This window comes from Megascapheus bottae, chromosome 3 (assembly GCF_031878675.1).
Source record: "Megascapheus bottae isolate mThoBot1 chromosome 3, mThoBot2.hap1, whole genome shotgun sequence".
NCBI classification, from domain to species: Eukaryota; Metazoa; Chordata; class Mammalia; order Rodentia; family Geomyidae; genus Megascapheus; species Megascapheus bottae.
The window spans coordinates 65,883,097-65,907,312 of record NC_143511.1 but is presented as its reverse complement, the minus strand read 5'-3'; the positions used below and the strand labels follow the sequence as shown (position 1 = coordinate 65,907,312).

The 24,216-nt window shown below is 33.6% G+C and overlaps 1 pseudogene; it reads left to right on the top strand.

Moving 5' to 3' along the window:
* The first annotated feature begins 275 nt into the window (after nucleotides 1-275).
* Nucleotides 276-1,216, top strand: LOC150065709 (actin-related protein 3-like; annotated as a pseudogene).
* Nucleotides 1,217-24,216: the final 23,000 nt, after the last annotated feature.

The following is a 24,216-nucleotide window of genomic DNA, read 5'->3' as shown; positions in this document are numbered from 1 at the left end:
TGCAGAGGAAGATGGAGGGATAGCTGTAGGCCTGTATGGTAGACTGAGGCATGGGATGTCCAAAACTAGGATATGCTGGAACTACAGAACCACAGTTTATCATCCCACCCTGTTATTGCCATTGAGGAATCAGCAAAAGTATTTGATCAAGCTCAGAGGAGAATGATGAAAGTGTGGATGACCTAGACTTTTTCATTGGTGGTGAAGCAATAGAAAAACCTACATGTGCCACCAAGTGGCCAGTCTGTCATGGTATCGTGGAAGATTAGGACTTGATGCAAAGGTTTATGGAGAGAGTCATCTTTAAATATTGAAGACCATTATTTCCTTTTGACTGAGCCTCCATTGAATACTCCAAACAACAGGGAGTATGCCACTGAGATATGTTTGAGTCCTTCAATATTCATGGCTTGCACATTGCTGTGCAGGCTGTGCTTGCCTTAGCAGCAGGCATCCTGGTCTTCAAGACCAATAGGAGAATGGAAGTTGACTGATTCAGTCATAGAAAGTGGAGATGGTGTCCTGAGTGTCATTCCTGTAGCAAAAGGGTATGTGATCCTCAGCTGTATAAAACACATTCCCATTGCAGGGCGAGATATAATGTATTTTATCCAACAACTGCTGAGAGATCGAGAAGTAGGAATGCCTCCAGAACAGTCCCTGGAAACTGCCAAGGCAGTAAAGGAGCACTACCGCTACATCTGCCCAGATTTAGTAAAAGAATTTAATAAGTATGGCACAGATGGGTCAAAATGGATTTGAACAGTATTCTGGAATCAATGCTATCTCAAAGAAAGAATTTTTCCATCGATGTTGGTTATGAAAGATTTTTGCGACCTGAAATCTTTTTCATCCAGAGTTTGCTAATCCAGACTTTACACAACCTATCTCGGAAGCTGTAGATGAAATAATTCAGAATTGATGTAAGATGATCTCTCTAGGAAAATATTGCCCTCTCTGGAGGTTCAGAGACTTTGCATGTCACTTGCAAAGAGATGTGGAAAGAACTGTAGATGTCAGGCTGAAATTATTGGAGCCCAAACCTATTGATGTACAAGTAACTACACACCACATGCAATGATATGCAGTTTGGTTTGGTGGATCAATGCTGGCTACCACACCTGAGTTCTATCAAGTATGCCACACCAAAAAGGATTATAAAGAAACCGGACCTAGCATTTGTCATCACAATCGAGTGTTTGGAAACATGTCCTAAAATTAACTTCCTAATTTGAGGTTAGGGAAATAGAGAAGAGGCAGTCTTCTGATTACTTGTTTTGTCTAGATGGCTGGTTTCGAGGCTTTAACCTGACTTGAATAGTAAGATCAAACATGATTACACAGGAATATTTTAATAAGTGTATCAACATGCAAATGTAGAAGAGAGCCAAAAGGATTTTTTTCTTTAGATTTAATATTTGCATTGTATGTGTAACAAAAGAAGTGCATTTTATTTCTTTCTGTGCCCTGATATTTTGTATATTATTGAATTATCCAAGACTTGATGGGATTTATTGGTATATAGATAGCTCTATAATGCTTGGATTGTGCACTTCGAAGTGTTCCGTGCAAAAGCTTATTTATATTTCATACTTTTTATACTTTGAGGAAAAAATGTTAAAGAAAAATTAGTATTAAGGAACAAAAACTAACCAAGTAAAGAATAAATTTTAAAAATAGCCTCATAAGACTTGGCATACCCACTCATGCTTCCACCTCCCTCTCCGTTATCCAACCAATGGTTTTCTTTGCAAGTGCTTTTGGAACTAAGAAGCTAGTATCTTGGATTAACTGATGCCTACTAGTCCTTTCTGATTACTTGCATTCTGTTTCTTGCTTTAAAAGAAAAAGTAAAGACAAGATGGTTGGACTAGTATTACAGCCCTTTAAAAAAACAAACAAATTACAAATAATAATTTGATTATCAAAATTGGTATATATAAAGCCTACCGCCATTCTAATAAAGACACAGATTTCTTTTAAATAGTTGTTTCAGGCTCTTTAATCTCTTCAATAAGTTCACTAATAAATCTATTTTCATCAATTTTCTGAAATAGTTCTTTAAAATGACAAGTTAGTTAGTGAGCTGACTTTTTATGTGCACTGTACAAATAATTATGAACTTTTAATATGCTGAATACTTTCATTTTGATAACTGGATCTTCATTTGATATTTTCATTTGTATAACTCATTTGTAGTCTGATTTTTTTTAGTGCCCATCCCTGACATATCATGGCAAGTTAATTTTCTTTGCATTTAAAAATATCTGATCATGGACCGGGAGTTTGGCCTAGTGGTTAAAGTGCTTGCCTAGCATGCATGAAGACCCGGGTTCGATTCCTTGGTACCACATATATAGAAAAAGCTGGAAGTGGTGCTGAGGCTCAAGTGGTAGAGCTCTAGTCTTGAGAAAGTCCAAGGACAGTGCTCAGACCCTGAGCTCAAGCCCAGGACTGGCAAAAAAAATATCTGATCATGAAGAATTATGAAAATCAATTAAAATTGAATTACAATAAAATGTCTACACTATTTATAACTTAAAAATACAATTGCTTTACCAAATATGAAATTATTTAGTGAGATACTCACTGTCATTAAATGTTCATTGTTCCTTGGCCCTATTTTTACAGGAATTCACTATATACCAATACTTTATATATTTATCTTTATCACATGGTGATCTTCTTAAGAAGAAAAAAATTGTACCTCTGGAGGTGTTCCATTTATAGTCAGTAAGCAAAAGAAACAATACGTACTTTATCTTCTTAGCTCTGAGTAATTCATTTTTCTGGTTATCTGTGTTCAAAGAGACACCTTCAGTGATGGTGATATATCTATTACACAGACAAATACAAATGCCATAAGATTTTTAAGTAAATTGTGAAAATTTCTTAACATGACAGAATAATAGTATGGTTAGAAATTTTCATTTTGCTGTCTTGAGAAGTGAAAATGGAATCTCTTGTTGTAAGTACAATGAATCCCTATTCAGATTATCTTACAGTTTTCTGACAGAAGGAAATGTGGCCATCATACCATTTAAGAATTCCCTCATGTGTTTTAGTCTGTCAAGTGGAGAAATTCAATTGATTATGACAGATGGGCATAAAGTCTGTCACCATTCTGATGGATTGGGAGGAAAAAGCTTCAGAGATGCTGAGAGACAGATTCTGCCTTGATGATTATTTTCATGAAATCAATCATCTAGGCACTGGGTACTTACTACAGTCTGCTAGAGGAAAGTTATTTCCCACTAATTGTTCTGTTTTTTATTTCATTTTTGACTTTCAATGTCAATGGTAAGTTTGAGCATGCTATGGTTATATACAAAAAGGTAGAAGACTAATTTACTCTATGGTGTGTGTATTTAAAGTCTTTAATATTCCATGGTTTGTCTCTGCATTGTGTATCTGAAATATGTGAATAAAGAAGAAATAAGGCTTGGTTATAATTGCATCCATTCAAAATTGTCCCATTATTTTGTATTAATCTAAGATTGTTCCTTAACTAAAAAAATCCCACTGAAGAAAAATACTTAGAAATTACAAATATATGAACTTCCTAAATTGCAAAGTAACTAAATTCAAACATTTAAATTACTTGTTCATAGAAAATACAATTTCACTCAATTTTGGTTATACTAGAAGTTTATAGTCAAGTCTTAGCACTTGAATACACAGAGCATGGCACCACAGTCCCAGCCCTTCTCTGTTTTAATTTATTGTTCAGATAAAACTTGGCATTTTTGCCTAGACCTGGTTGCACACCATGATCCTCTTAATTTCCTGCTTCCTAGCTAGCTGAAAATATAAACTGGTGCTATTGTGCCTAGTTTTATTCTTTTCTCTATCCATGTAGTAGAACAAGCTGATGTGCCTCAGACAAGCATTTAGGAAGGGTTTATGTAGAAGAAAATCAGTCTTAGTACATTTCAGTTATCATCATCATTACATCTTAGATGACATGTAGGTTTTATAGGAACCCTATTTTTTCAAAAAGTTTTCTTTTAGGCTTTTAGGTTTCATTGAACAGACAAGAATTTATTTGATTTTTGTGTTTTTACAATTAAAATCTTCTTTTTCTTCCTAAACCTTACGTGTGGTATTGCTCCAGAGCCAATTACTGTCATATGGTTTTATTTCCCTACCTGGTCTGTAACAGTACCAACAGAACAACAATAAAAATGACAAAAAAAGATAAATGCAAGATTTTTAAATGAGAAGAACAATAAAATTGGAACTCTATTTACAGATTCTGTTTTCAGTCACTGTAGAATTAAAAGTTAATTCACAAAAGAAGAAAGTTTATCATTGTTGAAATTTTAAAAATTAGGTATGTTGGTGATTGGTTAATCTATTTTGTGCTGTCTAGCAATTCAAATGTATGTTAGTCATAGCTTCAGAAGAACAAAAGAACATGTAAGAATATAAAGAAACAATCCTTAGTTAATAGAAATATAGTAATATTTCCTTCTTGGAACATACTTATTCTTTCACAGATTCCCAGAGCACTTTAAATAAAATCAACAGAACTTAGACACAGAATCAGCTTACTAAAAGTTTAAGTGACAAAACATGAGCAGATGAAAAATATAAATAATAAAAGAGCCTATGTATTATTCAGTAATGATTTTTATAGAAATGAAGGACAAAGGCTCCTGGAAGAGTTTAGATCTATTTTACCTTTTAAATATTAAAAGTTGCCTATGACTGGCATAAACTTTATGCAGTACATGCCAAAGATTTATATCAAGATAAATTTTTTTGAGTATCGCTTACTTGCTTTGCTGTTATCTCATGTTATTGCCTATTTCAGTTGCTATAAAAATATTGCACACATATTGATTCAAACTAATTTTGTTTGCAACCAAGTCAAAACACACTATCTGCAAACAAAGGCAACACATACTATATGAACAGTTTATATAAAACCACAGAACTTATTAAAATATTTCATTTGTCCTTTCTTATAAATTGCCTTCATTGTAACTATTGAGTATGAAAACATCCACAGCACATGAATATTGATTATACTCCATAAACAATCTCAAATATATATGCTATTTTTTGATATAATGATATCTCTATAATTCAAATAGTAATAAAAGTTACATGTGGCTTTTTGAGCAAGATACACTCATTCCTTTACTTCCTAATCTTTAAGGAGTTACAGTCTTATAAAAGTCTACCTTCTTCTAAAAAAATTATAGGTTACATTATATTTGCAATGTAATTCTTCTATTAATTACAATAAAAATATATGAAAATTATAGGTTGTAAATTCACTATTATGTTAACTAACACTATTTCTTATTTCCCTTTAAACCAATAAATGAAAATATTACATTCAATAGTACCCACAAAACAAAAATGTAGAGTTCTGTAAACTTTTTGCTGATATTATCCCTGAAATGAATCCATTTCAACCTAAAAAATGCAAATACCATATTTCTATAATCTCCATGATGCTTTCTAGATTCAATTTACCATTTTAAGTCATATTATTTATATAATACAGAAGGTACCATTTTTGTCATGCTTCTATGCTCATTAGGATATTGGTTAGAAGAATTCAACATGTTTCATGCATCAGAGCTTGTCCTTTTTAATTGCTAATAGTATTCTAATACAAAAATCTGAGTCCTTGTTTTCTTGTTCATTATGTTTTTGGTCTACTCAAATTTTGATTAAGAGTTATTTGTTTATGCTTTGTTTATACATGCTCTTTTTCTGAGGCTTACCACTAACAACATTAAAGGGAGGAATGCAATTTTAGACTAATAGAATCAGTGACTAAAAAGTACCAAATGGAGATTGTCTTCCGGTTTAGTGCCATCTAGACTCTAATCGTAAGTTTAAATGCTCTTTGTGAGTTGAAAGTATAGCAATTCATTTGCTTTTTATGATTTACCTGAATTGAACCTAGACTGCTGAGCGCAGCTGTTTGTGAAGGAAGGATGCAAAGCGTGTTTGTTATTTACCTTCCATCGCACCTTGACAAAGTTTTTAACTTGCAAAGTTATTAGCATGCCCATTAAGCATGTTATTGCCATGAAAGCTACACTGTGAAGTACACAAGGCATTTGAATTACAATGGTTATATTGAAAATGCATGCATCTGCAGCAGGCGAGGAAGGAAAGATGGCACACTTGTAGTTTTAAGAGCTATAAATGCATACTGTCATAGTGGGTTAAGGAGTTTTGAAAATCAACTTCTGTAGACAACTACAAATGAATAAGAGATGGATATGACAAATAACTTAAGGATTAACTCTGAATAGCAAGTTAATTGTTAGAAAGATTGAAGAACAAGAGTTCCTTATTCCAAAAAGGAATAAGCTAAAATAAAAATGAAGATATCTTGCAAGCATGGCAAGTCTGGGCCCACTAGAATATCCCCCACCGGTCTGTGTCACTAAATCATAACTGTTAAGCTATATCAGTAACCAATGATATGGAGTGATTGTGAGGTTTTATTTTTTAGCAGTTCACTAGTCAGGATCCAATTTAGCACTAGTAAACCACAAAAGACCACACTCATATATATAAACTCTATGACCTCAAATTAGCAAATATTGAAAATAAGCTGCCTTCAACAATTAGGCTATAAGAAGAATTAAGGCACAGTATACTTTAAAACACAGGCTGATGATATGTAATGGACCAAAATTACAATATTAAATTTTTCATTAGGGTGGGGTCCTTATGACCTCTTTTCAAATACCACTTCTCACAAAATTACATAGTGTATTAGGTTTCACTTATGTGAAATTTGGTAACACTTTCAGACACCAGTAACCTCCCAATGGAAAGAGCCAATAAATGTTTGTTTTTTTTTTAAAGAGATGACACCTTAAGAAAATAAAATGTTATTTTTTCAAAATTACCTTTCTAAAACTCCAAGATATGGAAACAAGAGCTTTACCTTGTGTGATTGTTGTTTTTTATTGTAATTTTTTATTTCAATGTATAGAGGGGTTACAGTTGTATTCTCCAGATAGAGGGTGCATTACTTCTCACACACTGATATCCCTTCTTACATTTTTGTCCCCATTTCCCTCTCCCATCCCCTCCCCTCATTTTCCCCCTCCTATTTCAAATAAACAAGTAAACATCTATATAATATTCCAGGTTAAAAAAGTGGGATACTGTAACAATATGAGATTAACCAAAGGGCAACACAAGAGAAGAGAGAAAAACATAATACATAAAGAATAAGTCTCTTAAAATGAAGCTCTAGTTTCCCTGTCCTGGAGGTCCATTAATTTGGCCTTATCCTATATGGCCTTATGTATCTAGGGTTTGAGCTATTGTAATCTTCTGCTAGGAGAGTTCTAGATGTGTACTAATTATTACAGATGAAGGAAACCATTAAGCCTAATTTCCTTTGGGTATGGCTTACTTCACTTAATATGATTCTTTCCAAGTCTTTCATTTCCTTACAAATGGTGCGATGTCATTCTTTCTGATTGTTGTTCTTAATGTACTATGTTATTTCTCTTCTCTTTTATTGCCCTTTGGTTAATCTCGTATTGTTACTGTATCTGACTTAATTACCTGGTATATTGTCTATACATTTATTTGTTTATTTGAAATAGGAAAGGGAAAGGGGGGAAACAAGATGATTGGGAAGGGGTGGGGGGAAGAGAATGGTGACAAAAACATAAGAAGGGGTATCAATGTGTGAGAAGTAATGCACCTACTACCTGGCGAATGTAACTGTAAGCCCTGTATATATTACCCTGACAATAAAAATAAAAAATAAATTTAAAAATTACTTTTCTAAATGTGCTTTTTAGACAATTGAGGTCTGGCGTTTTTGTTCTATTATTCTCCTGAGGAATTAGTAAGAAATGTGTCATCTATTAATTTTCTATTGCTGTTATATAAATGTCCTATAAATGTAGTATCTTAACACAGTATAGCTTTATTATTTTGTAGTTCTATGGTTAGTCCTCTTGTAGTTCTTTGTTATAAGTCTAACATGTCTTTCTGGACTAAAATCAAAGCATCATAGATATTATGTTCCTTTTTGGGGACTCTTGGGAAAAAATGTTTTTGGTTCTTTCCCAGGTTCTGAGAGCCACCAAGATTCTGTGGCTTGTGTACATATTTTCTGTCTTTAAAAATCAACAACATCTGTGTCATTCCATCATCTAGGATGTCTCTGATTTCTGCAAGGACAGGTCTTTCCAGTACTCATGACTTATTTGGCTTTTTTCCTTTAAACAGAGAAATTTTCCCATTGCAAAATCCCATAACTATATATACACAGTCCCTTCTTCCACATAAAGGAACATCATATCCACAGGTACAGGTATTAGTATATGACTTATTTGGGAGTTCTTTATTGTACCTGCCACAGCTTTCTCACAACGCAACTGCTAACGAATATCAAGAGTACCACAGTTCTTTTTTTTTCCCAGTCATAGAGCTTGAACTCAGGGCCTAGGTGCTATCCCTGATACCTTTTGCTCAAAGTTATTGCTGTGCAGTACCAATTCCTGTTTTTGAGTGGTTAATTGGAGATAAGTCTCAAAGTAACTTTTTCTGCCCATGCTGGCTTTGAACTGTGATCCTCAGATCTCATATTCCACCGGGGCTCAGAAGTATCACAGTTACTATTCTCATGTTGTTTCTACCACATTAAAATTTCTTTGAAATATGTCATGCCTTAAAAATATTTTTATCTTGTTTTCCCACCTTCCCTATCCAATTTCAAATAACCAAATAAGCATATATACAATATATCAGATAACAAGGTAAAATACTGTAACAATATGAGATAACCAAGGGACAGCAAAAGAGCTGAGAGATAACATAGTGCATTAAGGACAACAATCACTCGTTATATGGCTTTTGTTTGTATATCCCGGAGGTCCTTTCATTTAGCATCATATTATATGGCCTTATGTATCTAGGTTTTGCTCTATTGTAAATCTGTGCTAGTAGAGCCCAAGGTTTATACTGATTATGGCAAATGAGGGAAACAATTGAGCCTATGTTTCTTTGAGTCTGGCTTACTTCACTTAATGTGATTTTTTTTTCTAAGTCTTTTCATGTCCTTACAAATGGGGCAATGTCATTCTTCCTGACAGCAGCATAGAATTCCATTGTGTATAAGTACCATATTTTGGGGTGGGGGGGAGGGAAATGGGGACCAAGACATGAGAAAGGGTATCAATGTTTGTGAAGCAATGCACCTTCTATCTGGTGAATATAAATGTAGCCCTTCTATTAATTACAATTAAATATATGAAAAAACACTTTTATCTTCTCTAATGAATGGACTAGGGAAAATTATCATTTTTATTGTGAGGAGACTACAAGACCAGACACACTTCGTTATGTAACCCACAATGGAGAAGGGTTCAGGAACCAAAATGTTAGAATCCATTTTCAGAATAGGGATATACAGTTGAAGTTGTCCTTGTGAAGAGACAGGAATATTATAAATGTTCATATGACTTGAAGTAATGAAAACTGCCTCAGAAACATATGTAAATGATCAATGCTAGAGAATGAGTCATCACCATAATTCTTCTTTCATGACTGGCATCCCTCTGACTGACTTCAATCATTAAAAAACAATCGTTAAAATCTCATTCAGTTAGCTCTTGATGTGTTTTAGAGGCAGAAATTCCTTTGCAGCAAAGGGTGTTATAATTAATATTTAAATTCTTATGAAAGAGTAGAGAGCAGAAAGTAAGAAAATTAAAAGAAATGAAGTCATAGGTGGCTATCTGATTATAGATTACATGTAAAAATCTTGCAGAAAGCATTTTTTCACAAGATTTAAAATGTTTTAAAGTTAATTTATCTAGGTGATGAGAGTGTGGTATTCTTACTTGATAGGTACATCTGACCTTTCTGTGCATTTTGTTTTTCTTTGCCAAGATAAATTAATAATCAATAATATCTCAGTTAATATTTGAAAGTTTACCATTTGACAACCTAAGAAGGTCACCTAAAATTTATAACCATTAATTTAAAATGCACTGTAAAAACAATAATACATGAGTTAATTATACTCTACAAGCTGAAATTCTTGAGAACTACCAGTGTTTCTATTCTTCATAAATCTGTTTGGTAACACATGACATCTCATCAATAGTTCAATTTACACTTATTTTTTATTGTGAATGATTTCACAGTGCATCATATTGGGTAATCTTTATTTCAGATATGTGTTTTCCATATTTCCAGATATTATTTTCTTATAACCATCCATTTTTATTTCTATTAACTGCTAGAAAAAATGATGAATTAAGGAGATTACTATTCCAATTTTATTATTTCATAGAATTTATAATATAATTGACAGAAAGTATATAGAAGGATGAGAAAATATGTAAGCTCTAAAAACAATAGGAAAACTAACTGTACATTCATAGAAAGATGAAGGGATTGCTATGTATTAGAAAGATTACACTTGACAGTACAAATAAAGCTCATAAAATAAAATACTATATATATATATATCATTATACAAACATTCCTCCAAAAACAAGAAAATAATTGAATTGATCACAGAGTAGCTTATGCCTGTAATCCCAGTTACTTGGGAGGGAGACAACAGGTAATTTCAAGGTTCCTGATTATCTCAATTCCAAGACAACCCAGGCAAAAAGCAAGATTTTCATCTCAAGAAATAAACCAGAATGAGTTGCTCCAACTACCTGGGAGGACTGAGTTACTTTCTGAGTCTGGACCTTAAACAAATTAACAGTCTCCCTTGAAAAGTAACTAAAACAACAAAGATAGGAAGGACTCACTGTGTTAGCATTCTTGGTTACTAAGTAGGATGCTCCAAGGTAAGACCCACAAATTGTATAAGTAAGTTATCTGGTATATTGTTTATGTGTCAATTTGTTTATTTGAAATAGGATAGGGAAAGGGGAAAACAAGATGAGTGGAGGGGGTGGGGAGAGGGAAATGGGGACAAAAACATGAAAAGGGGTATCAATGTTTGTGAAGTAATGCACTTTCTATCTGGCAAATATAACATAGCCCTTCTATTAATTACAATAAAAAGAATATTAAAAAATAAAAATAAACAACTTTTATTTATTACTCAAATAGTCTTTAGCTGGCTCTACTTTATCTTTTGTTTTAACAGTTACTGTTTATTTGCCACCTTGGCACATAGATTAAGTACATAAATCTGACATATTGTATATATGCTTATTTGGTTATTTAAATAGGATAGGAAAGGGGGGAAAACAAGATGAGGGGTGGGGGTCAGGAGAGGGAAATGAGGACCAAGACATGAGAAAAGGTATCAATGTTTGTGAAGCAATGCACCTCTATCTGGTAAATATAATATAACCCTTCTATTATTTACAATAAAAATATATGGAAAAAAACTCATATGAATCCCCTTATTTAATAGTAAATAAAAGTAAGATGAATGCTTTATTTACATGTTCAGGTTAAATTGAGATTGCATTTAAACTTTGATCTTAAATAATTACAGGATTTTGAAATCAATTACTTAGCCCTTCTTAATGGACCATGTATCTCATATGAATGTGATTATTATTAAAGATTTTTTGAAACAAAACATAAATAATAGAATATACTTTTAACCTTTTTTCTGCTTCATTGATTATCTGGCTGCATCATTAAAACTATCATATTTTCAAAAAATAAGAAAGCACCTATAGCACAAACAATATGCAAACAGAATGCCAAATCAAGAAAATGATCCCATTTGCAAAAGCCCCCAAAAGAATAAAATACTTAGGCATTAACTTAACCAAAGCTGTAAAGGAATTATTTAATGAAAACTATAAAAGCCTAACAAAATAAAGAGGACACCAAGAATGGAAAAACATCCCATGCTCATGGGTAGGGAGAACCAATATAGTGAAAATGGCCATTCTGCCAAAATTGATATACAAATTCAATGCGATCCCCATCAAAATCCCAAAGACATTCTTTTCTGAAATAGAGGATATAATCCAAAGGTTCATATGAAACAAGAAAAGACCTAGAATAGCCAAAACAATTCTAGGCAAAAAGAGCAATGCAGGTGGTATTACAATACCAGACTTCAAACTCTACTACAGAGACATAATAACAAAAACAGCATGGTGTTGGGGCAAAAATAGACCAGAAGATCAATGGAACAGAATACAAGATCCAGAAATAGAACCACATACCTATCATCAACTTGTATTTGACAAACAAGCCAAAGATATACAGTGGAACAAACACAGTCTATTCAATTATTGGTGCTGGCAAAACAGGGCAGCCACATGCAGAAAACTAAAAATTGACTCTAGCCTTTCACCATGCACAAGCATTAACTCAAAATGGATAAAAGACCTCATTGTCGGACTGGAAACCTTGAAACTGCTACACGATGAAGTTGGAGAGACATTGCAACTCATAGGCATAGGCAAAGAATTCCCGAACAAAATCCTAGGGTCACAACAGATTGGAGAGAGAGACTCGATAAATGGGACTACCTAAAAATAAGAAGTTTCTGCACAGATAAAAGAATAGCCACTAAGTAGAGAGACAGCCAACCAACTGGGAAAAGATATTTACCAATAATATATCACATAAATGCTTAATATCCAGTATCTAGAGGGAACTCAAGAAAGGAAATCCTCCCAGTTTCCCCCCAACAAACCAAACACTAAATGGGCAAAGGAACTAAAGAGAGACTTATCAAAACAAGAGTTTAAAATGGCAGAAAAGCTTATAAGAAAATGCTCATCATCCATGGTCAAAAAGGAAATGCAAATAAAACAATTCTTAGATACCACCTTACCCCAACAAGAATTGCCAAGATTCTGAATCAGACAATGAGAGATGCTGGCTGGGTTTTGGAGAAAAAGGAACCCTACTGCACTGCTGGTGGGATTGTAAACTAATTCAGCCACTTTGGAAAGCAATGTGGAGGTTTCTTAAAGAACTGAAAATAGTGGAATTGTTGGGTCACAGGGAAGGTCTATATTTAGTCTTTTGAGGAACTGCCATACTGCTTTCCATAGTGGTTGAACAAGTTTGCACTCCCACCAACAGTGTAGTAATGATCTCTCCTGTCCACATCCCCTCCAGCATCTGTTGTTATTAGATTTCTTTATCCTGGCCATTGTAACTGCAGTGAGGCGGAATCTTAGAGTTGTTTTAATTTGCATTTGTTTTATGACAAGCGATATCGAGCACTTCTTCATGTGTCTATAGGCCATTCTTATTTCTTCTTCAGAGAAGTCTCTTCCTAAGTCTTTGGCCCATCTTTTAATGGGATGGTTGTTACTTTGGAGATTAGTTTTGGAGTGATTCAATTTTTTGAGCTGTTTATATATTTTAGATATGAGGCCTTTGTCTGTTGTATGGGTAGTGAAGATCTTCTCCCACTCTGTAGGCTTTCTAGTTAATTTGCTAGCTATGTCCTTTGCCATACAGAAGCTCTGAAGTTTAATGCAGTCCCACTTATCCAGCCTTTCTCTGATTTGTTGTGTTTCTTGGTCCTTATTAAGAAAGTTTCGACCTGTGCCAAGGAGACCTAGAGTATCTCTGACGATGTTCATTGCAGCACTATTTACCGTAGCAAAGATATGGAACCAACCCAGATGTCTCTCAGTTGATGAGTGGATCAACAAGATGTGGTATTTGTACACAATGGAATTCTATGCTGCTGTCAGAAAGAACAACATCGCCCAATTTGTAAGGAAATGGAAAGACTTAGAAAAAATAATATTAAGTGAAGTAAGACAGATTCAAAGGAACATAGCTCAATGGTTTCCCTCATCTGTCATAATCAGTAGAAACCTTGGGCTCTCCTAGCCGAGATTCACAATAGAACAAAATCTAGATACATAAGGCCACATAGTATGACGCTAAATGTAAGGCCTCTAGGATAAAGAAACAAAAGCCATATAATGAGTGATTATTGTCCTTAATGTACTATGTTACTTCTCATCTCTTTTACTGTCCCTTGGTTATCTCATATGGTTGCGATATTTCACCTTGTTATCTGATATATTTTATATATGCATAGTTGTTTTTTTGAAATGGGAGAGGGAAGGGGGGAAATCAAGTTGTGCGGGGGGAGTTGGGAAGGAAATGGGGACCATGACATGAGAAAGGGTATCAATATTTGTGAAGTAATGAACCTTCTATCTGGTGAATATAATGTAACCCTTCTATTAATTAAAATAAAAATATATGAAAAAAAGAACTGAAAATAGACCTTCCCTATGATCCTGCCATACCACTCCTGGGCATCTATCCTGAACATCATAACCCAGGATATCATAAGGACATCTGCTCAGCTATGTTCATCTCTGCACTATTCACAATAGCCAGGCAATGGAAACAATCCAGACCCCCTACTGTAGATGAATGGATTCAGAAGATCTGTTATATATAGTGTTACACACACACACACACACACACACACACACACACACACACACACAGTGGAATTCTACATAGTCAACAGACAAAATAAAATAATGGCATTTGCAGGGATGTGGATGAATCTAAAGTAAATCATGTTGAGTGAGACAAGTGAAGATCAAAGGAACAAAAGGCTCATGGTATCCTTAATATGTGGCTATTAGAGCCAAACAATCCAAGAGCGAGGACTTAATATTTGCATACCCAATGCTATGGACATGGTATTGGAAATATAAACACAACTGCATAGACATAAAAAATCTATGACTCTATAGACAAAATGTTTTATTGTATCTATGACATACAAGCCCTCCACCTAATTTTAATTATGTTCTAAAATCTAAGTGCCAGTGATTGCATATAGAGATTCTCTTTTTGAATACTCGTTTGTTAAATACATCATTTGAAATATGATGTAAAAATCAATTTTAATAAAATCTTTAATAAAAAAGAAAGCACCTATAACTTGTAAGAGCTTTAGACTTTTGTATGTATTCTCTAGGTGAATAACTGTTTAATCATATTGCAGTTGGAATAAAGGAGAATAGATTATTTTTCCATAAAATAACCATACTGTTCTTATTCAAGAGAATAGGAGAAATAAAAGCACAATGTGAGTATGAGGAAAGTAAATGATGAGAATAGGAAAGATGGAGTAAAGTCATTGAACATTATTACTCTTTCCTACAGGCCCCAGGGAAAATGGTTGAAAAAGGATAAAAATGTGTGTGAACAGAGTTATCTTGATGTAATTATAAGCCATTCACATATCCCCTGTGGTAATATTTTATAGAATAAGATTGTGTCATTCTAATATCATTTCACTCCTCCCTCCTTTCTTCTTATGTACCTTCTCATCTCTCAGAGACATGATCTCTTTTTACCAAATTGACTGTTACAACTCCATCCCTCTCTATTCTTTCATTACTAACTTCTGTTATAAAGCGTTCAGTAACAATATAGCCACTAATCTGTCACAATTATAACAGGTGCCTATTCTGTGATTTAATGTCTGAAATAATACATTTTGGAAATAATATTTTTTATTAAGGGAAAAGAACATATATATTTCCATTACTTATTTAAGCTTCCAATCTAAAATGTGCTATTTGTTTTCAGACATGGGGCTTGAACTCAGGGCCTGGGTACTGTCCTTCAGCTTTTTTGCTCAAAGCTAGAACACTACCATGTTGAGCCACAGCTCTAATTCTGGTTTTTGAGTAGTTAATTGGAGATTAGAGTCTCACAGGGACTTTTATGTCAGAGCTAGCTTTGAACCTCAGATCTCAGCCTCATGAGTAGCTACAATTATAGGCATGAACCATTATCATCCAGCTAAAATGATGCTATTATATATATACATTTTTATACATGATATTGTTATACATACATATGTATATGTAAGTAAATCAGAAGAATTATGTTTGTTTAGCCTTCTAAATAGAGGTTCTTATGTAATTTCATAAAAAAGCTAATATACTTTCTTTTTTAATTTTTGACACCTAACCCCTATTTAGAATCAAGTATAAAAAATTTTAGTATGTAAACTTCAGCTGATATTTAAAAGATAAAGATGATTTGTTTTAATATATTACATATCATTGTTAAATATACTTAAAACTATGCATTTTTACTTTTGGATAAGTATGGTCATGACTATTTTATAAAGGTACTTGTAAATTTTTAGGATTATGTTTCCAAGATATCAGAACAATGTTGTCAAAAGGTTTTCATTGACATTGAAATAACTGCCAATCTGTATCAAAAGAATTAATGCTTTTGAGAGATTGACAACAGACTTTGGCCGATGTTAGGCAGAAACAAAGTACATATAAGAAAAATTGAGCAATGTTACATTGCTCTAGTTTGCTGATATTCCTGACAGAAATAGTATTCCTTAGGAATATAATGTTCAGAAAACATGTAAGTGGGAGAGCCAATGTGATGATAAATGAGAATGCATGGTCTACAAGGCCAATAAAATTGGATTTTGTTTTATTCTAATTGCTTTTTTGATTTAAAACTCCTAGCATAAATAAAACTCTGAAAAGCAGAAGCTTAAAATGAGCAATTTAGGTATCTTTATTATATGGGGTTTGACCTTAATAGTTCTCTATCGAACAGCATAACCATTTACCATTTTTGGTGAACAATATTTTGAATCTCTCAAATGAATATATGGAAGGAAAACTAGAAATTACTAGCTTACCTTACTCAGTGATAGAGCAATGTTTGTATAAATTAATCCATACATTCGTGGCTCATATAACTGACAGAGAGAATGCTAATCAACAACTTTAGAGTTGCATACAATTAACTTTAAAAAAAAATTAATACATTTTAGGCCGGGAGTTTGGCCTAGTGGTTGAAGTGCTTGCCTAGCATGCACAAAGACCCGGGTTCGATTCCTTGGTGCCACATATATAGAAAAAGCCGGAAGTGGTGCTGAGGCTCAAGTGGTAGAGCTCTAGCCTTGAGAAAGTCCAAGGACAGTGCTCAGGTCCTGAGCTCAAGCCCAGGACTGACAAAAAAAAAATTAATACATTTTGAGCTGTGTAATCTTCCATTTCAGTTTTAGAGCAATGAATATATATGCATATATGTATAGATACATCTACAAAGCTACAAAATCCTACTTGGACTAGATTTTACAAAATGACAAGCCTTTTAAAAGGTTCTATAATTGTGCATGACAAATGACATTGCTGACTGAGAGACAAAAAAGGAGTGTGACATTTCTTTAAATGTTTTGTCCTATATCGGGAATATGAAAATGAAATTCAAATAAAAGTAAAGAGCTGAAGGGACTTTAAACGATGTTTTCATGACAATGAAGGAGAGTGGAACTGCATTTTAAAACAGCAAACAGTGTTCTCTTAGAGGAATTAGATGTATCTCTTTACTATTTGAAAACCTGTCATGAGCAAAGGGATTAATGTCTGTTTCAAATACATATTTCAAATGTAATATAGATTTGTGTTTAGGTAGGAAGAAGGTTTTGTACTAGTATGTCTGTTACCTGAGATAATGACTTATCCAGCTCCTATTTGTGTTCAATCATTGATTCAATGTGCGTTAAAGATGAATATTCTCAAAGAAGTTGGGCAGCCAACTAGACAGGATCTATCTGATGTTACTAGGATTTTGATTGACATAGTCAATGTGAATAACTGAATGGCCTGAATATTATATTGGCACAGGTTTAGAAACAAATGATTGCATTGTCTGTATTGATTAGAAAAATGAGTTAAAATTCAGTGTAATACATTTAACCAATATGGATTGAATATTGAAATTTTTCAATGGGATAGGCTGAAAAGAGTAATGCCTAAAATGCTATTATTTCAGACAATATTGTTTCATGATCTTAAATGAGATGCAAACTTAGAATTGAGGATTTTAGTTTGTTAGAATACTCAGTATGCTATAAAAGTTGTGAAGTGTGAAAGTCCTCCAGTTGTAGATTTTTTGTTAAACTCTGCCATGTGCTTATCCTATCCAGATTGATTATGGGGTTCAGTCAAATATGATGATAAAGTCATATGATACACATAAAGTTCTTATGTCTGATGTATGTAATATATTCTTAAATGATCATCTTCTTCTAAGTTAACCTGGAAGTATTTTAGGTTGAAGCTGAGGAAAATAGTGAGTTTGCATATTAAAATATGAGTAAACATGTCAAGATCAGGTATGTAAGAAATCTTGGGAGTTGATATACAAATGAGTGCGTTAAGAAATGCAAGGTCGGTAATATAAAAAATATATCTAGAGCAACAAGAAGAACATTCAGTGTAGCAGAAAATGGAGGTTTTTTAAGCATATAAAATTATAATTTAATTGTGATTCTTAAAAAATATGTACAAGTCCTTTCACTTCTTATCTGCCCCTTTATTCAAATACACCCTCTGGATACCAGGTTATGCTCTGGAAACAAGATTTTTATTATTCTTATCTACAGTGATCCAATTAATGAATACAAACCACATAATTTTAGGTCCAGTCCTGCTCTGCCTGGCTAGACATGTTGTAAATGGTCACTGCAGGATCAGCCAGCATTTAACTCCAGCTGAAATAACTCAACATTTAAGAAGTCGTTACTGCGCTGGGAGTTTGGCCTAGTGGTAGAGCGCTTACCTAGCATGCATGAAGACCTGGGTTCGATTCCTCAGTACCACATACATAGAAAAGGCTGGAAGTGGTGCTGAGGCTCAAGTGGTAGAGCTCTAGCCTTGAGAAAGTCCAAGGACAGTGCTCAGACCCTGAGCTGAAGCTTAGGACTGGCAATAAAAAAAAAGTCATTACTACAGCCATTATTTTCTAAAAGCAAGAGATAACTTATATTTTGCCTTTAATTTTTTTTTATTTCACTTCTGGAAACCACAAACTTGACAGAGACATACACTATCTTGCCCAGATGAAAGGCTTTCATAACTCAAGGACAAACAATGGACTAGATAATAACTTATAATACACCATTTTTACACTTGGCATTGTAAATGGTGATGCAAATTAGTACAGCCATTATGAAAATAAGTATAGAAATTTCATAAAAAGTAAAGTACAGTATGATTGATAAATCAGTAATCTTACTACCTAGTGGGCAGAAAGGAAGCAAATCAACAGAATACAGGGAATATGTGCATTCCCATGTTAATTGCAGCTCTATTCAACATTTCACTTATCAGGGCACTTAGCATATCATTTGATCTGTGCCACCAAATAATTTGTTTTCTATAAATATAAATCTGTGAAATCTATTTCCACATATTTTTTGTGGTTAGAATAAAAATATCTCATAAAATATCACCAAAAAAGCAAGCACAATAGTATTTTAATGTGGTGTCAGATAACTATGATAGTAAACATTATAATGGGCTATGAACTATGTTACGAGGATATATACCAGAAGAATTCAACCCAATTTTATTCACAATTTATCCAACTAAATGCAAATGTTGGTAAACATTTGTATACATTTGCATTTCCAGCCTTGAAACAGACATAAATTCTGGGTAGATGATTTTAAAAATGGCATTGGCTTAATAATACTTGAGCTGGTTAATTGCTTGATTAAAAAAATTCGCATTGGCCAGCACTGTGACTTAAAGCCATTGTCATTAGTTAAATCAAGTAAAAGGAAAAAAGAGTAAAAATTATTTAAAGATGGTATGACACTGGTGTAATATACTCCTGAAGGCCAAAGAATAGTTTTTGAAGCTCAGAACAAAACTGGGGGAACATGGTAACTTAGACAAAGAGGAGGATATTTTAGAAGCAGTTGAGAGGGAGGAAAATAAAAAGTGAGTTTGCATATTAAAATTTGAGTAAACATGTCAAGATCAGGTATGTGAAAAAGCTTGGGAGTTGATAAACAAATGAGTGCATTAAGACATGCATGGTCAGTAATATAAAAAATATGTCTAGAGCAACAAGAACCTTCAGTGTAGCAGAAAATAATTCATAAGCAAAAAATAGTAATAGACTGCAAAAACTGGCAGGCATATTTATTCAAAGAAAGGTAAAAATTGGCCTTTGATGAAAGAAATTATGTTTCCTCAGTATTTAAAATATTAAACAGTGCATAAAAGAAATGAGAGGCATGTTAGAAATTAGAAAGAGGTTTTATGTTAGGGACTCAGCTGAAATGACCATGGTATCTACTTAGGATTGACAGCTGTTTTCTTAGGGCATGAAAAAAGAACATGTTCTAATTTATAGTTTGGGGTATTGGGACTTAATCAAGTCTAATTATATGAATACAAGATTGATAGTAAAGAGAATGCAGTAGGAAATTGATGGATTGGAAGAAATAGAGCAGGTCAAATAATCATTAAGTACTCATGACATGGAAAATTATTAGTGGTAAAAGTTGATCACGGAAGTTGAACTTGTGATCAAAGAGTAGGGATATATAGAGATACAGTTACATAATTTTGATCATGCTTAATGTAGACTTGATCTGATTTCAATGGCTCAATTATATCCAAAGAACACATTTTAATGACTAAAAGTTTACATCTTGTAAATATATTTAGCCTTACTGAATTTTGTTTTAAAATTCTTTTACATGTCATATCCTAAAACTGCAGGCCCATAGGCACTGACACATGGTGCAGTAATGGTTAAATACTAACCAGAGTTGGAATTCAATTTGATAGTGTTCAAAGACTGGTAGGTTTTATGAGGTAAAAGTGCTGGGTGACTTTCAGAAGGATTGGTCAATTTTGTTATGCCATCTGGCACTGATCAAAGTTAGGCTTTTCCCCATCTACATGAACATAGAAAGAAGAGCACTATGATTCTTGGTGGTTACATTTCAGTGGGAGAGCTCTGTGGTGTCTGAAAAAGAAGAATGAGTTGCAAAACTGAAGAGAGGTTGGAAACAGACTTGCAGATAAAAGGAGCAGAGGTATGGTAAGACAAGAGATTATGGTAGCCTTTTTTTCAGGAAAGTTTTTTACAATTTCCTCGAGCTAATGACAATGTTTAGCCTGTCTTCACACTTTATCAACTAAGTAATTGGTTAAGTACAGAGCCTGGACATAGGATTCCTCAATCTATACTTTCCCTACCTGTTTGACTTAAGACCATGTAGCTTATCTGATTCTCTTGACATAAATGGTGGTGGTATACTAGGGGAAGTTATTTCTTTTGTTCTTTCATTTGTTTTTCTTTATATAGTTTATCCCTTGTCACTGCAGGTGATTTTGGTACTTGGTGTATTACATATACATTATTTAGAATTAGGGAAGGAAATGGGAATAAGATGGTGAGATAAAGGACAGAGGGTGAACCAGCAGCAGTGGTACAAAACAATAAGTTGGAGACAAACTTTACAGCATAGTGGGAGGAGAGAAAGGGAAGTGGCAGAAAAATGTGGGGAGGGTAACAATGTTAGAAAAGATATGTACTCACTAACTTACTATGTAACTGTAACCCCTGTACATCTCCCTGACAAAAAATAAAGAACAATAAAAAAAAGAAGAATGAAAACCTTGCTCTCACAGAGCAAGAGACCACCCTACAGAATCTAAATGAAGGCAGCTCCCTTCCTTAATCATCCTATGCTGCAAATCCCTTTGTTTCTTCTTTTCTCTCCCCTTCCAAGAGCTCACCCACAAGAGGCACTGCTTAGTAAAGCAGTTGACATAGAGAATTTAGCTGATTCTGGTCAGAGTAGTTACCATCAAGGACACAAGCAACAACGCATTTTGGCAAGAATGTATGAAAACCTACCCTATGGTTGGGACTGTGAATTCATGAAACAACGGAAATCAATAGTTAATCTTCAAATAGAATCACCTAAAACTTTAGGTTAGCTTAAGGATTGTTAGTTTGGACTTAGTAGAGGTTACATATCCATATTCCTGGCAATACTATTCACAATATTCAAAGCTATGATAACACTTCAGATACCAATGTAACTGATGAATGAATGAAGAAAATATGGAACATACACACTCACACACACACATGCACAAAGACTATTGTATTAAAGGAAAAACAAATGACACGTGTTATTTAATATATTAATGCTATATCTTAATGATAATCATATTTGAATATACACAAAGGATCTACTACATTGACTCAACTGTGATATATACATCTGTGAAAGACCCTCTTTAAAGATTAGCATTCACTTTAACAAAAATGACTACTAAGAAGATAAATCATGTCCTGTTTGGGTGTGAGTGCTAGCACCAGTTAGGGAGATAAACAAACTAAGTGCAGGAGGTAAATATGGTTTATATATGTGTATGTATGTATATGATGCTTTGTATGTGCACATGTAAAAAAAAACAGTAATGCTTGTTGAGACTTCTGAACAAGGGTTTGGGGAGATGATGGCTAACTATAGAAGTGGTGAGTTTGATCAAGGTACATTAGTGCATATATGATCATGTCATAATGAAGCATCCTATATGACTAATTGAGACTAATAAAAACAGAATATTGAATTTAGGCAGATTTATTTTGACAAATGTTATGGCTTATTTTGTTTTCAAATTACATGTGTTTTACTAACTTTAAGAGCAGAATATAAGAATAACATTGTAGATGAACTTCTATTCAAAAGTTAGAATATTTCTATGCTTTCACTAGAGAACATTCAAACAGTATTTGATCAGGTCATAGATAAGTTAAAATGAGTATATAGTAGTTGCATTATGAAATTACTTATGCTTCATGTCTTTTAACTTCTGCTATAAGAAATTTCATTGCTTTTTAACCATAGGGAACAAAAGACACACAGAGAACACAAAAGAGAGCCACTGTTGCAAATTACTGTGTGTAAGAGAGCAGAAAAGGAAAAGGAAACATAATTAGCATAGATAAATGGGCTCATGACCTCATTAATTAGGCTGTAGGGGGCATTCTACACTCAAAACATTTTATCACCTTTTTTTTTCCTCTTTAAATCTCCTCATAAAGGTCCCCTAGAACTTATTTCAATTGAGAACTTTTCTGTCCATGATGTCTTTGGCCTTATGGCATATAAACTTCAAACTGGGGATGAAGATCATACTTTTAAATTTTCCTTCTAAGCAACTAGGCTTCTCATGCAACCTATACTAATATAATGTGTTCCCAAATTGATTATTTGTTGAATACACTTTTACCTACTTACTACAATGGTAGATACTGAATTTTTTTTTGGCCAGTCCTGGGCTTGAGCTCAGGGCCTGAGCACTGTCCTTGGACTTTCTCAAGGCTAGAGCTCTACCACTTGAGCCTCAGCACCACTTCCGGCTTTTTCTATGTATGTGGTACTGAGGAATCGAACCTGGGTCTTCATGCATGCTAGGCAAGCACTCTACTACTAGGCCAAACTCCCGGCCCTAGATACTGAATTTTATCAATGATACATAACTATTACCATGTAAAAGAGCCAAATCAGAGCACTTGTGTATTAAACTCAAGTAACACAGCCTTCTTAAAAAATGAACACTACCATTCTCCTTTTACACAAAATGATATTGAAGCTTACAGAATTTATGTTATTAACCTAGGTTATACAATTGACATGTGGGAAAACAAGGCCAAGACTTAAAAACCCATGATTATAATTCTATCTCTGTACTGCTTTTCTGTTCTATGAAAGTAGTTTATCAACAATCAATGACAGTAAACAAAGGAATTCTGAAAATAAAGTTCTATAATCTTAAAGAAGTCATCAAGGGACTCCTCTTTGCATTTCTCTATCCTGATAGGGAGAATTTCTGCATTTTCTTTTTTTTTACATATTTTTATTATAATTAATAGAAGGGTTACATTATATTCGCCAGATAGAAGGTGCATTAATTCACATACATTGATATCCTTTCTCATGTCTTGGCTCTTGTTTCACCTTCAAATAAACTTAGCTGCTTACCAAAAAAAAAAAGAGGACAGAAAGGACAAGATAAGTAAATGAATGATTCAGAATTAGACCCCACAGGGCTTTGAACAAACATGGAGATTAATATGCAAACTTTTATAAGTTAATGTATGAAGCTATATTATATGTTAAATTTCTTATTTTTTACTTTATGGATAAGCATCATGATAAAAATTAATGATCTGGAATGGGATAAAGATAGGGAAAGGTAATGCAAATGAAAAATCAAGCATAAAAAGGCAATTATTAATGAAACAGAGTAAAGAACATATTTGAATCCTTTTGAATGTATTTTTCAATATTTTGGTTTATTACAAACTACAGTATCATGAAAAAATGTGAGCAGGAAATCAGTGTGTACTATAAATACTAAAAAGTGAGAATATTTATAGGCTTTTACATAATGTTGAGGTATT